Source organism: Pinus tabuliformis, chromosome Q, assembly GCF_031772625.1.
Source record: "Pinus tabuliformis cultivar Carrire ecotype Pingquan chromosome Q, CPIR1, whole genome shotgun sequence".
Taxonomy (NCBI): Eukaryota; Viridiplantae; Streptophyta; class Pinopsida; order Pinales; family Pinaceae; genus Pinus; species Pinus tabuliformis.
In genome coordinates, this window is record NC_142296.1 from 768,994,102 (window position 1) to 769,006,225 (window position 12,124).

Here is a 12,124-nt window from a genome sequence, read left to right on the forward strand (position 1 = left end):
CTATCTCATCATCATCCAGTGGGGCATCCATATCATCCCCTTCTCCTTCATGTGCTTCTATTTCATTTTCTCCCTCTGAGAGAGAAGAGAATTGATTTTCTTGAACTTCTATAGTTTCTTCAACAATCTCCTCAGGATCATCTTCTAAATACAAAGGAGGTTGAATATGATCATGTTGATCCTTTCTCTCCCTTTGCAAGAGATGCAAGGGTGACCTCCTATATTAGGGGTTAAAATTTTTGTTAGGAGTTGGTTGAATTTGTCGAGGAGGGTTTTTGTTCTCCAACTCCAATTTTACTAGTTTATTAGACAAATTCCTTATCATCTTGTTCATCTCCTCTAACTTTTGTTCTTGATTTTCCTTTGCATAGCCTGAATAACTGGCTTCTTCCTTTCCTCTCCTCCTGTCACCATATTCAACTTTCCCTTTCCACTTTCCAGTGGAGGTGTAATTCACTTCGACTTTGAGGAAATCTGTTTGGATTTGGTCTAGAGTACAATACTTTCTTTATCTGAGGGTAAACCCAAACCCTGGTTCAAAGGTTGCGACAAAAACCACTTTGGTAACATCCTTTGGAAGTTTTATTTCAGCATGAAGACTATTATATAATTTATTAAACCTCTTTATAAATTTTGAAACATATTCATTATGTTTTTTATTCATTGCATTAAATTCTGTAAGAATATATCCATGGTCTCCCCCCATTTCCGCACAAAAGATTTCTCCTTCTCCTCCCAGGTATTAGTTGAAGCATTTGGTATAATATTGAACCATTTCTTGGCATCCCCATCCAAATACTGAACAAAGAGTCTTAGGACTATGTCTAGATGTTCCACATTGGAATTCTCAGCAAATGCACAGAAAGTCTCTATATGCTTTTAGGCTGAAATATCATCCTCTCCACTGAACATTGGTAGGCATTTAAGGTAATCATGTGGCATCCCATTGAGGGGCTGTGGCAATTTGAGTGGAGCATATTTACTAAGTAGAAAACCAGGGACAACCGTGTTTTGCAATGGAGGTGGTCTAAGATTTACCACAAGGCCTATTTGAGTAGGTGTGTGGATTATGACTATATGGAGTTGAGGTGGAATGTTAGCAATGCTCCAAATCAGACTATTATGGGGATATATTTGATTTCTTCAACTTATGGGAAGGTATGGAAAGTGAAAAAGGGTGTACTGACAGAAGGCTCTTTAGATTTGACTCTTGAGGAAAATGAGTTAAACAATTGGAAACGTTCTTATGAATATTCCAAGGCTTTGGAAGAGTATTCAGAGGTTTATCTCAGCCTTCTGAGAGCTGGAAGTTGACACTTCAAGGAATGAGATCACAAGATCTGGAGTAATAGGGGTCCTCTTCTTCCAAACCCTCCTGGATATGATTTTTTTAGGGTCAAATACAGGGGGAGTTTTTTGTTGAGAAGTGTAGGAGCGAGTATGAGGCCTTTTGAAAGCCAGAGTGATCAAACAAAGCTTTAAACAATGGAGTCGCCAAGGTGAGAGATCTTCAACCCACACCCCCTTTTTCTCACCTAACCAAGGGGTGTACAAGTTTCATACCCAGGGAAAATATTCTAATTCATCCTCGACAACGGCACCAGAAGATGTTGTAGCTCCTAGAGACAACCCCTGGGTTGAGGAGAGGTCAGTGCCTAGGACATCGCAGTCTCTCTTGAAGATGAATCAGTGCTACTCAAGAGATAAATGTAAAATGATTTGAAACTAGCTCAATTAACCTTCTCAGAGGCAAATTCAATATACACATAAACAATATATCATTTACAAGAGTAAATGTTCACATCTAGTGGCCTACACACAGAGAATGCACTTTGATTGATCATTGTAGTAAAGATAGAAAGGAGAAATATAAGGAAGGAACCTGGTAGAGAGAGTTGGGTAGACACAAAATCCTATGCAATAAATTCGAGTAGAATCATGAATGATAAAGGAAATGAAGTGCAAAAATTATGGAGAGTGTTTTGTGTTTAAGGATTTCAACTCAAAATTTCACAGGTATTATTTGCCATATTGTAACATAGGTAAATTTGCAATCTCACAGGTATCATATTCTATTACATAATATAGATAAATCTACAATCTCAGAGGTACCATCTGCTATCACATAATATAAGTAAATATGTGGCTTAAGAGTGAATCTAGCAGCTATAATTACACAATTTATGAAGAAGAAAAATACACATGAAGGTAGAACACATACTACATATCCCAATGCTTGGAATCACTTGAAACTTCTTCATTAATCTTCAAGAATAAAATACATCTCACAGGACCAAACTTGTGAAATTTGCAGAACAATTACAACCCCAGTAACATGAAAATCGAACCGTGGAACCTCTCTCTGAAAACATAATTTAGAACCCTTCTAATGAGCTTTTCCTCCCTTTTTATAGGGAGAACCAAAATAAAAACAACTTACAAAAATATCTTTGAGTGTTGCAGCTGTCTAAGTGTGCGACTAGCCTAACTATCCTGATGATTACATAACAAACTTGATTCTTTTCTTGAAAATGCAATATTAACCAAAACATAAAAAACATGAGGTGTCATAATTGACACAACAAAATATATCCATTGTCGATTCCTCTGATTTCCTAAGGTGGACTCAAGCTCCATTATCTGGGTTCATGGTGGGTTGATGGTCTGGCCACGCCTCTGCCTTTGTATTCCTCCCACGGTTACTTGTCGTTTTCTCCCTCTAACTGCTTGGATTGTGGTGGCGTTAGAGGTGTTTTGCAACTTAGTTGTTGACCCATTCATCCTCCATACTCTCTGCATTGCAGTATCAGAGCCTTAACATATCATAACTCTATTAAGAGAAATGTTACGAAATCACAAAATTCGATGCCTTTATCCCCTTTATGCTTAACCTCTTTTTGTTTATCCACCATAGGACCATGTGTTGTGACCAACGGCTTCATACACCACTTCATTGGAGATCTTAGAGCCTTGTGTATCGTAACTTTTTATTAACATGATTTTACGATATTACGAAATCTTGAATGGTCTTTGGCCCCTTTTGCTTAGCCCCTTATTGCATTTCCTTCGCCGGACCGGGAGTTGTGACCGGCGGCATAAGACTTAGGTGCTAAGGCTTTAGAATCCTGTGGGGGGCTATCTCTTAGTGTATTTGCTCTATGCCTTTGTTTTTTCTTAGCTTCATGACAAAGTGCCAATAACATTGGAAGCCCCTACATGTTGTAATTTATTAAACATCAATTAGGACAAAAGTTATGAGGTCTACATCCTCCGACATACTTTCCACGTTGCATATTTACAACATTTAGCGCTAAGGCTTGCCTTATTCCCTTGGTCCTTTGGGTCCCCACGACCAAAAGACAGTCACATCGAAGCTCCACACCTCGAATCGAAACTTTCCCATAAAACAATTAGACAAGAGTTTACTAAGACTCCAACCTCTGAAATTTCAACCTCTGAGATGACATCATGTTGATGTCATCAACTCCATGGAGCATCTTCTTAGTGGTGACACGTGTCACACAAATTCACCCCATTAGGCCAACCAAAAACATTGAATCTGACTACCATGTGTCCTTCGTACTGCCACATCATGTTGATGTCATATGCTTCATCAGCTTCTTAGAGCCAATCACCTGCTGCCATGTGTCCTATTGGAGGAGAGAGAAAATGGTCCCTTAGTCCTTTGGTTTTGCAACGATTTCGTTTGTAATTCTTATTCTTTGCAACCCTCGGCGCTTTCAAAGGACTTCAATTGTTAAGGAGTTACGAGGTTATGATATTCCAAGGTTCCAACCTACTCCGATATTCAGCCTTCTAGGGTCCCTTTTAAATAAATCTCTGAGGTCCCTATGTTCCAACCTCTGATATTCCAAAGTTCTGATATACTGAGACCCTTACCTACAATAAATTTAGCCCTTCTTCCCTCGTAGCAGATCAGAACTTTCTTAAAAAGGAATTTCATAAAGGACATGAATTTCAGAGGTCCCGAGGTTCTGATATGCTAAGCCCTCTCCAATATCCATCGTTCGGAGAACCAACTCTCGATGGTTGGCTTGCTCCTTTCGGGATAAAAATAGGAACATTCAACACAATTACAAGGGGGTATGACAGGTGACAACAAGATGGAAGACTACAACTTTAGGTGATGGAGTTGAGTTAAAAGGTGATGAGTTTAAACTTATATCCCTTCTACCTAATGGGGCTTTCCAATAGAAGGGATTTTTTATCTTTCCTGGGTAGTTAATCGACAACATCCATCTACCTAATGGGGCTTTCTAAGAGAAAGGAGTATATGGATTTCCTAAGATTGACCAATGGTGGGTAGAGTAGCCTTCATAAACTAATCCAATGATAATACATGAGTATGAAAACTTGTATCAAGAATACTTTCAAAGCCAAAAACATGAGTGAAGAGTGGAATAACAAAATCAATTTGCTTACCTATATATGGGCTTAGAGATCTTTATTTTACTTTTGTGACAAGATTTAGGTCTAGTAATTGAGCAGTCGTCCTTCCTTCTAAGTTAAACCTTTTATCAATAGTACTTAAATCCAGCTTTTTGGATTTTTTAAATGGGTCTAGTGAAGTCACTTCCTAGAAGTATTTCCTTGGCTAAATGGGTCAATTCTTGTCAATAATTCTCAAGGAAGAGTAAACCTCTTTGTGAAAATGCATAATCTTAATGTGCTTAAAAACTCAAAATACTTAATAACAATACCCACATATTGTATGTTGGCTTACTTCCTCTCTGATTAGAAAGCAAACTTTATGCCAACTATTGGGTTAGAGTCCCTAGCAATGGTGTTGATCTTATGTTGTAGCCTAGGTTGTTCATGTTCTCATAGGGAGAAACAATAGGGAATAATGTGGAGGAGCACCTTCCTAAACCATGCTATGCCTTTGAGCCGACTCTTGGGCCAAATAATGGGGGTATCCTCAAATGTCTTGTAGATATATTTTATGAAACTTGGACTAGTTTTATTGTAGGGACAAGGTGGTGCATGGTGATTGACTCTACAAAGTTTTAAAGATGATGTATATATTGTTTTCAGTGAAACGAAAACTATTGGGCATTACTATATATAGATTTTATTAACCTAATGCAGAAGGTGTCTTAATCATGCTCTCATTCTTAGAGAATAGAAAGTAAATTACATGTTAAGTCATAAGAGACTAAGTAGTGCATTCCTAATAAGCATATTCACGAGACAAAAAATTAAATGGGCATGCATAGAGTCGTAGACCCATTGATCCATTTTAGGCAATCACAAAAATAGGGAAAAGAGGAGATCACCTAGTGGCAATGCACCTTGGTATTAATTGCAAAATTAAACCAATAGTTTGTGAAACACAACAAGAGTACTAGATGGTGTAACAACCCCTAGTTGATTTTCCATGTAAAAAAATATAAGACGGAGGTCATGGGACATGTATTCCAAGCTAAATGGTGGACAAATATTATAGTGGGGATCACTTTCGGTTTATTTATGGCTAAGGAAATTGGAAAAGGCATTGGCAAAGTTAAAGAGGCAATAATTAGCTTTTATTTATGAAATGGAGGAAAATAGGAGAAAAGGAAGGTGAAGAGACACAAATTTGCATGCTAAGGAAACTAGAGGAAAAATGAAAGAAAATGAAGAAAATAAAGGCATCAAGACAAAATGTCTTATGAGGATCAGTTGCTAGCTTTTGTTAGTTGAGTTTTGGAGCTCTCATTTCATTCTCTCATTCTCTCCTACTCTTGCACACTTAGAGAAATCTTGGAGCATTCTTGTAGCACTTTAGCATTCACTTGGATTGAAGAAAGAATGCAAAGGGAAGTAGGAAGGCACAAGGGAAAAATTGGATCAACAACTACAACTGGATTATTTTGCAGGTAACTGATCAGGACTTATGCAGGAACGCAACAAAATACAGGTACACACAGAAACACAGATATGCAACAGAAATAAAACTTCATTTCATTAATATCAAAGAACTGAGATATGCTTACACACAAAAATGGAAATAAACTAGCTAGTGTGATGGTAGCTTATCTCTGAGAAGAGATGTGGCGGCTACTTCCCTCTGAACTGAGTTACAATGATGCTCAAGGGCCTTTTTATTATTTAACAACAAGGGAAAAACCTAAACAACCAAAACCCTAACCCCAAGAGATGGAACACCAAGAGTTTGTGGGCCCCATTGGGGTTAGTTGGGTAGCTAAATTTTTGGGGTTGTAACTTGGTCATATTATCTCTGTTTGGCGCGTATGATACCTCGTTGGAAAGATATCTTCAACTACTACAAGATTTGTCGCGGACCTAAAAAAAAACATCGTTTAGGGGGTAAAAACCGTTCCAGAAGTTTAGGACCCAATAAACTGCTAAAAATAGTAAATGTTGCTATAAACAAGGAAACTAATGAAATCGACTGGAGGTCTACGTGGAACAGGTGGGTGGCCACCAATATCCAACTAGATCATTCCTTCCTCTTTACGAAGCAATGGTCCCCATTGCGTGTAGAGCCTCCATGAGGTGAGGAAATTTATGTTCAACCTAGTCCCTGGTCCCTAGTGAACCACTTGCCTTGGTGAAGGAGTTGGACTACTTTGATAACAGAAAATAGTTGGATCCTCTATTGGTGTATGTTCTTGATCTGCGTGTCCATGATCTGATCAATTGTGGTTTGTTCCATGTAGTCTGCATTTAACTCTGTTGGTGTGAGTTGTTCTGCAATGTCAGATGTGTCCAACAATGGTGGAAAGTATGGTCGAAGGCGGTCCACATTGAATACTGGGAGCAGGCCAAGGACCGTGGTATGTTGAACTCGAAGGCATTGTCCCCTATAGCCTTCGTGATGGTGTATGGCCCATATCGGAGTGGGAAAAGCTTGCGGTGGGGCCAAGTGAGGTGTTCCTTCTACAAATGTAGCCAAACTTTGTCTCCCACTTGGAATTTGTGTGGCACCCAATGTTGATCATGTTGTTGCTTGTACTTAACATTGGCTTTGTCCAATATGTCATGGTCATGTTGGCAAATGTGTTAAATGTGCTCAAGGAAGTTGTTAGTCTTGTCAGCTTCGGATTGGACATGAATCGAATCTGTCTGAGTAGCTGCAAATGGTATGGCCACATCAATGGGACATAGTGGTTGGAATCCCAATCCCACCTGAAAGGGGTTGTAGCCAGTTGAGCTATGGAGAGTTCCATTGTAGTTGTGTTAGACATAAGGGAGACTTTCATCCCATGTGCATGGATGATTCGAGTTGTACATTTGCAAAATGTGTACGGTCATCTTGTTGACGACCTTAATTTGGCCATTAGTTTGGGGGTGGAAAGCGTTGGGCTTATTTAGTTTGGTATCCAACATCAACCAAAGACTTGACCAAAATGGACTTAGGAACTTGTTGTCCCGATCTGATGTAATGGACTGTGGGATCCCAAAGTGTACCCACACTCATTCAAAGAAGAGCTTAATAATGGATTCTATTGTGATACTCTTCTTGTAGGCCGCTAGAATGGCCATCTTAGAGAATCTATCGACGACCATGAAAACGGAGTCGTTGCCATGCTTAGTAGAAGGAGGGCTCAACATGTAATCCATGGGGATGTAATCCCAAGGTCGACTAAGAGTAGGTAGAGGAGTATATATGCCTTGCTTCTTGATGGTTGGTTTGGCAATGGCCCAGACAGTGTAGGACCTAATGTACTTCCCAACATCATGTCAAAGGGCCGGAAAATAAAAATACTTTTGCAGCACTGCTACTATTTTCTCTACCCCGAAATGTTCAGCGACCCGACTATAGTGTGCCTCTCAAATCATCTTGGCACGCTCGCTTGAAGGAACACAAAGGTGTCCTATGTGGCATAACTGTGCATCCTAGAGGTGAAATTTTGGAACTTGCTTTCCTTCTAGGAGCGTCTAGTATGTGTTGTCGAATTATGGATAGCTCTTGTAAAGATGTGGCCACCCCACAATCTTGTGCGCACAAGAGTCGAGCACAGTGGTTAGCACCATGACCGAATATCGGCTGAGGCAGACTACAACATTTTTGGTGCTACCCTTCTTGTACTTAATGTTCAAATGGAACTGTTGTAAGTATGTGGACCATTTCTGATGGCAATCGTTGTGCAACTTCCCCTGTGTCTGTATGAACTGCAAGGGTCAGTGATTTGTGTGGATGACATATTCCTTCCCCATAATGTAATGCTTCCATTGTCAGCAGGCCTATAGAATGGAATACATCTCTTTTTCATAGGTGGGATACTTTTGAACTCTATTTGAAAGTGTGTCACTATGACATTCCATTGGATTCCCATGCTGAGAAAGAACTGCACCAATAACATAGTTAGAGGGATCTGTCTTTATCTCAAATGGTTTCTGCAGGTCTAGTAATGTGAGCACTGATGCAGAGCAGAGGCGATGCTTCAACTCAACAAATGCCTTATGTTTGGATATAGACCAAAAGAACTTTGCTTTCGCTCCTCCCTTGGTGATTTAACTCAAAGACCAAGTGATATGAGAGAACCCCAACATGAACCTGTAGTAGAAGTTGGCAAGACCCATAAATTTGTGGAGCTCTGTTAGAGTGGTTGGGACTGGCCAATCCCAAATGACTTGTATCTTGGCTGGGTCCACATGCACACCCCGCTCATCAATGATGTACCCCAAATATTGAACCTGGTTCATACCAAAACTGCATTTCTCCAAATTGGCACACAACTTATGTTGTCGCAGAGTTTGGAGAACCTGTCGAATATGGTGGAGGCGTTCTTCCCAATTCTGAATGAAGATGAGAATGGACTTGTCGAATATGGTGAAGGGTTGCAAGATGTCGTCCATCAGCCTCATGAAGGTTGTGGGGGTATTCCTCTACCCGAAAGGCATGACCAGTCATTCGAAAAGGCCCTCCTTGGATTTGAAGGGAGTCTTCCACACATAGGAGGGTTCAATCAATACCTGGTGATAACCAGACTTCAAGTCAATCTTGCTAAAATATTTGGCCCCCTTGAGATGGTCCAAAAGGTCGTCAATCTGTGGGCTTGGATACTTATTCCAGACAATGATCTTGTTCAACGCCCAATAGTCAATACAGAGTCTCCAGGTCCCGTCCTTCTTCTGCAGTAGCATTATCGGGCTCCCACGCAGTGACGAAATTGCCCTGATGTTCCCTTTCTACAACATCTCTTAAAAATGCTTCTTGATTTCATCGTTCTCCAAAACAAAGCGTCGATAGATCGGTCCATTGGATAGTAGTGCGCTCAAGGTCATATTGATGTAGTGCTTGACTTGACAATGTAGAGGTACTCCTATGGGTGAGGTGAAGATGTCCCTGTACTCCTCCACAACCTTGTCCATCTACTATTGTTGTGCGGAGGAACCCTGTTTGGAGGTCGTGGCCACAATTTTCTTCTTGCCCTAAGGGCGAATCATAGGGAAAACAAATTTCCCGGTCTGGGAAATGATCTTACTACATTGCTTCGTAGTGATCAAAGAAATGGCAGTAAGCGGTGCTACCTCCAGTATCTTGTACAACTTATTGCCCAAAATAATAATAATAGTGTGAGGCCTAGACTCATACACAACATGTCACTTCCACAAGTATGGTTGGCCTAATAATACATAAAAAAAACTTTAAGAGGAGCAACATCACACAATACCTCATCCATGAAGGGCTTAATGCTGTAGGGAAGGCGACACTGTTGGCTGGCACGAAGATCTCCCCCTTAGTGAAGCCACCCGATGGTGTACAATTGCGGGTGTGGTGTGATCGGTAGGCCCAATCGCTTCACAACCTCAACTGAAATCCCGCTGTCAATAATGAACTGCAACGAAGAAACTGCCACCCACATTTGTGAGTGGAAGAGCCACACCTCTCCTTTGGATTTGGGCTCATCCTTTTGGATCTTGTTGGTGGCAACAATCACACTAGGCTCTACATCGATAATTTTCTTCCTTTTGTCAGTCCCTTTGTCGGTTTCTAACTCAGAGTTGGAACATGCATCTGATTTGGAAGCCTTCAACTCGACCACTAGTGACTGCTTGGCTCGACACTCACTTGTGTTGTGAGTGGAGCTCTTATGAACTCACACCATTTCCCTGTGTCCCTCTTTGTCTTCGTGGTGTTGTTCTTTGCTTATCTATTCAACGAGTTGTCTTGGGTCGACCTGCGTTGGCTTTGTTTTTTGTTCAACAGTTTGGGGGCACCTTTCCCTTGCTTCAGATTCACAGATCCAAAGTCTCACTTCTTCTGTTTAAATTTATGCTCGATCTTGACAGTGTATCGACAGGCGGGATGTCCAGGAACTCCATCTCATCATGGATGTACTTATGTAGACAACCACGGTACTTAAGTACCAAATGCCGCTCAAAATCCTTGATACCCAATTTCGTACGAAGGGTATGGAAAACATTTGTGAACTCCGACACATCTTGATCGCTTCCCTGTCACAACATGATCCACTTTATGTATTTATCTGCATAGCTCCTGATAGGGTAATATTTTTCCTTGATGGCGTCTTGGAAAGAATTCAAAATGGGTGCGACTGAAAATAGTGAGGATTCCCTCTCGTCCTTTTGTTCACTACAAGTTTCCCACCAATCCTTGAAATGTTGGGCGGCTTTGAGGAGTGCAAAAGTAATATTTTCTCGATTGGAAAAGTCATGAACTGGAAAATATCCTTCCAACAGGTTTAATCATCTATATACGACATATACATCTATCTGGCATTCAAATATGGGAATGTCAAAGTTAACTTGTACCTTAAAAAGAGCGGTGCCTCCAGAGTGGTTGTTGGATGAAGATGTGCCACCAGTGGGTAACCGCCTAAGGATTTGGGCATAGTTATCCATCATTGTGTTCCTTTGTTGCTCGAAGGATTCCTCCAGTAATATTTTGAAAGGATCTCCTGCCCCCTCATCTTTTTTTCTTCTGCCATGGGAGGCCGTCGAGGTTTGCGAGGCAAGCTATGGCCTTGTTGCGGACCTAAAAAAAATATCGTTTAGGGGGTCAAAACTGCGTCGGAAGTTCAGGACCCGAATAACTGCTAAAAATAGTAAATGTTGTTATAAACAAGGAAACTAATGAAACCGATTGGAGGTCTAGGTGGAATAGGCGAGTGGCCACCAATATCCACCTGGATCAATAATAGGTTGCATGTGTGATTTCCTTGTTGATTTGTGGATACATGGTATATGCATGTGATTTTCTAGTTATGTGTTGCCATTCGCAAGGAGATTTGCTTGGATTGGTAATGGTTTTAGCCTTGCCTTGCCATTTCCTGGATAACCATGGTGTTATGGATTTTTCCACTTGATTGTTTTTGTAATTGATGCTCATGTTCCTTATGGTTATGGGTTGGAACAAACACTCTGGAAGCCTTGGAACAACTTGGGTTGAGTTACTAGTCCTAGAACCTAGGTTGAGACAAGCACTCTGGAGCCCTTGGTGGGTTGAGGTACTAGTCCCTAGAGCTAGGTTGGACAAACGTTATGGAAGCCCTGAAAGGTTGTGGGTTGAGTTATTAGTTCCTGGAGCCCTGGACAATTTGGTTAGAGATCGATTTGGTTAGTGTTAGTGATGTATGACCGTAGAGGTGGAAGCACTATGGTTGAGGGTTGAGGTGGTTTGGCCTCTGGAAACCCTGATTTTCTTGTGTCTTTGTTTATTCCATGAGATCCTACATTCATGCTTGGAATATGGCGCAAAGCTTATTGGTTGAAAGAGAGATTTGGTTCAGCCTAATCTATGGTCAAGTGACACGTGGAAGTCTCTGATTTGGTTGGTATTTTCATATATTGACAAGAGTTATTCTTCTATTGCGATTTGTGTATACTTGTAGTGATTGTGTTGGTGACATTATGGTTGAATTTCCATGGTTTCTATGTTGGTTATTTGTTGGTTATATGTTGTTTATATGATGTAATCTATCTATGGCTCATGACATGTTTCTATAAGTTATCGAATGGTTGATGAATGCATGGACTAATAAGTGTTATTGCAGCTAGCTAGAGCGGGTTTAGATCCTTCTCGGTGATTCTCAGATGAAGACTCTCAGTTTATGATCATATATGCATTCATGACCTGCAACTTACATGTTTTCCATATGTTTAACAATATGTATGTCATGGATTAGGAAAC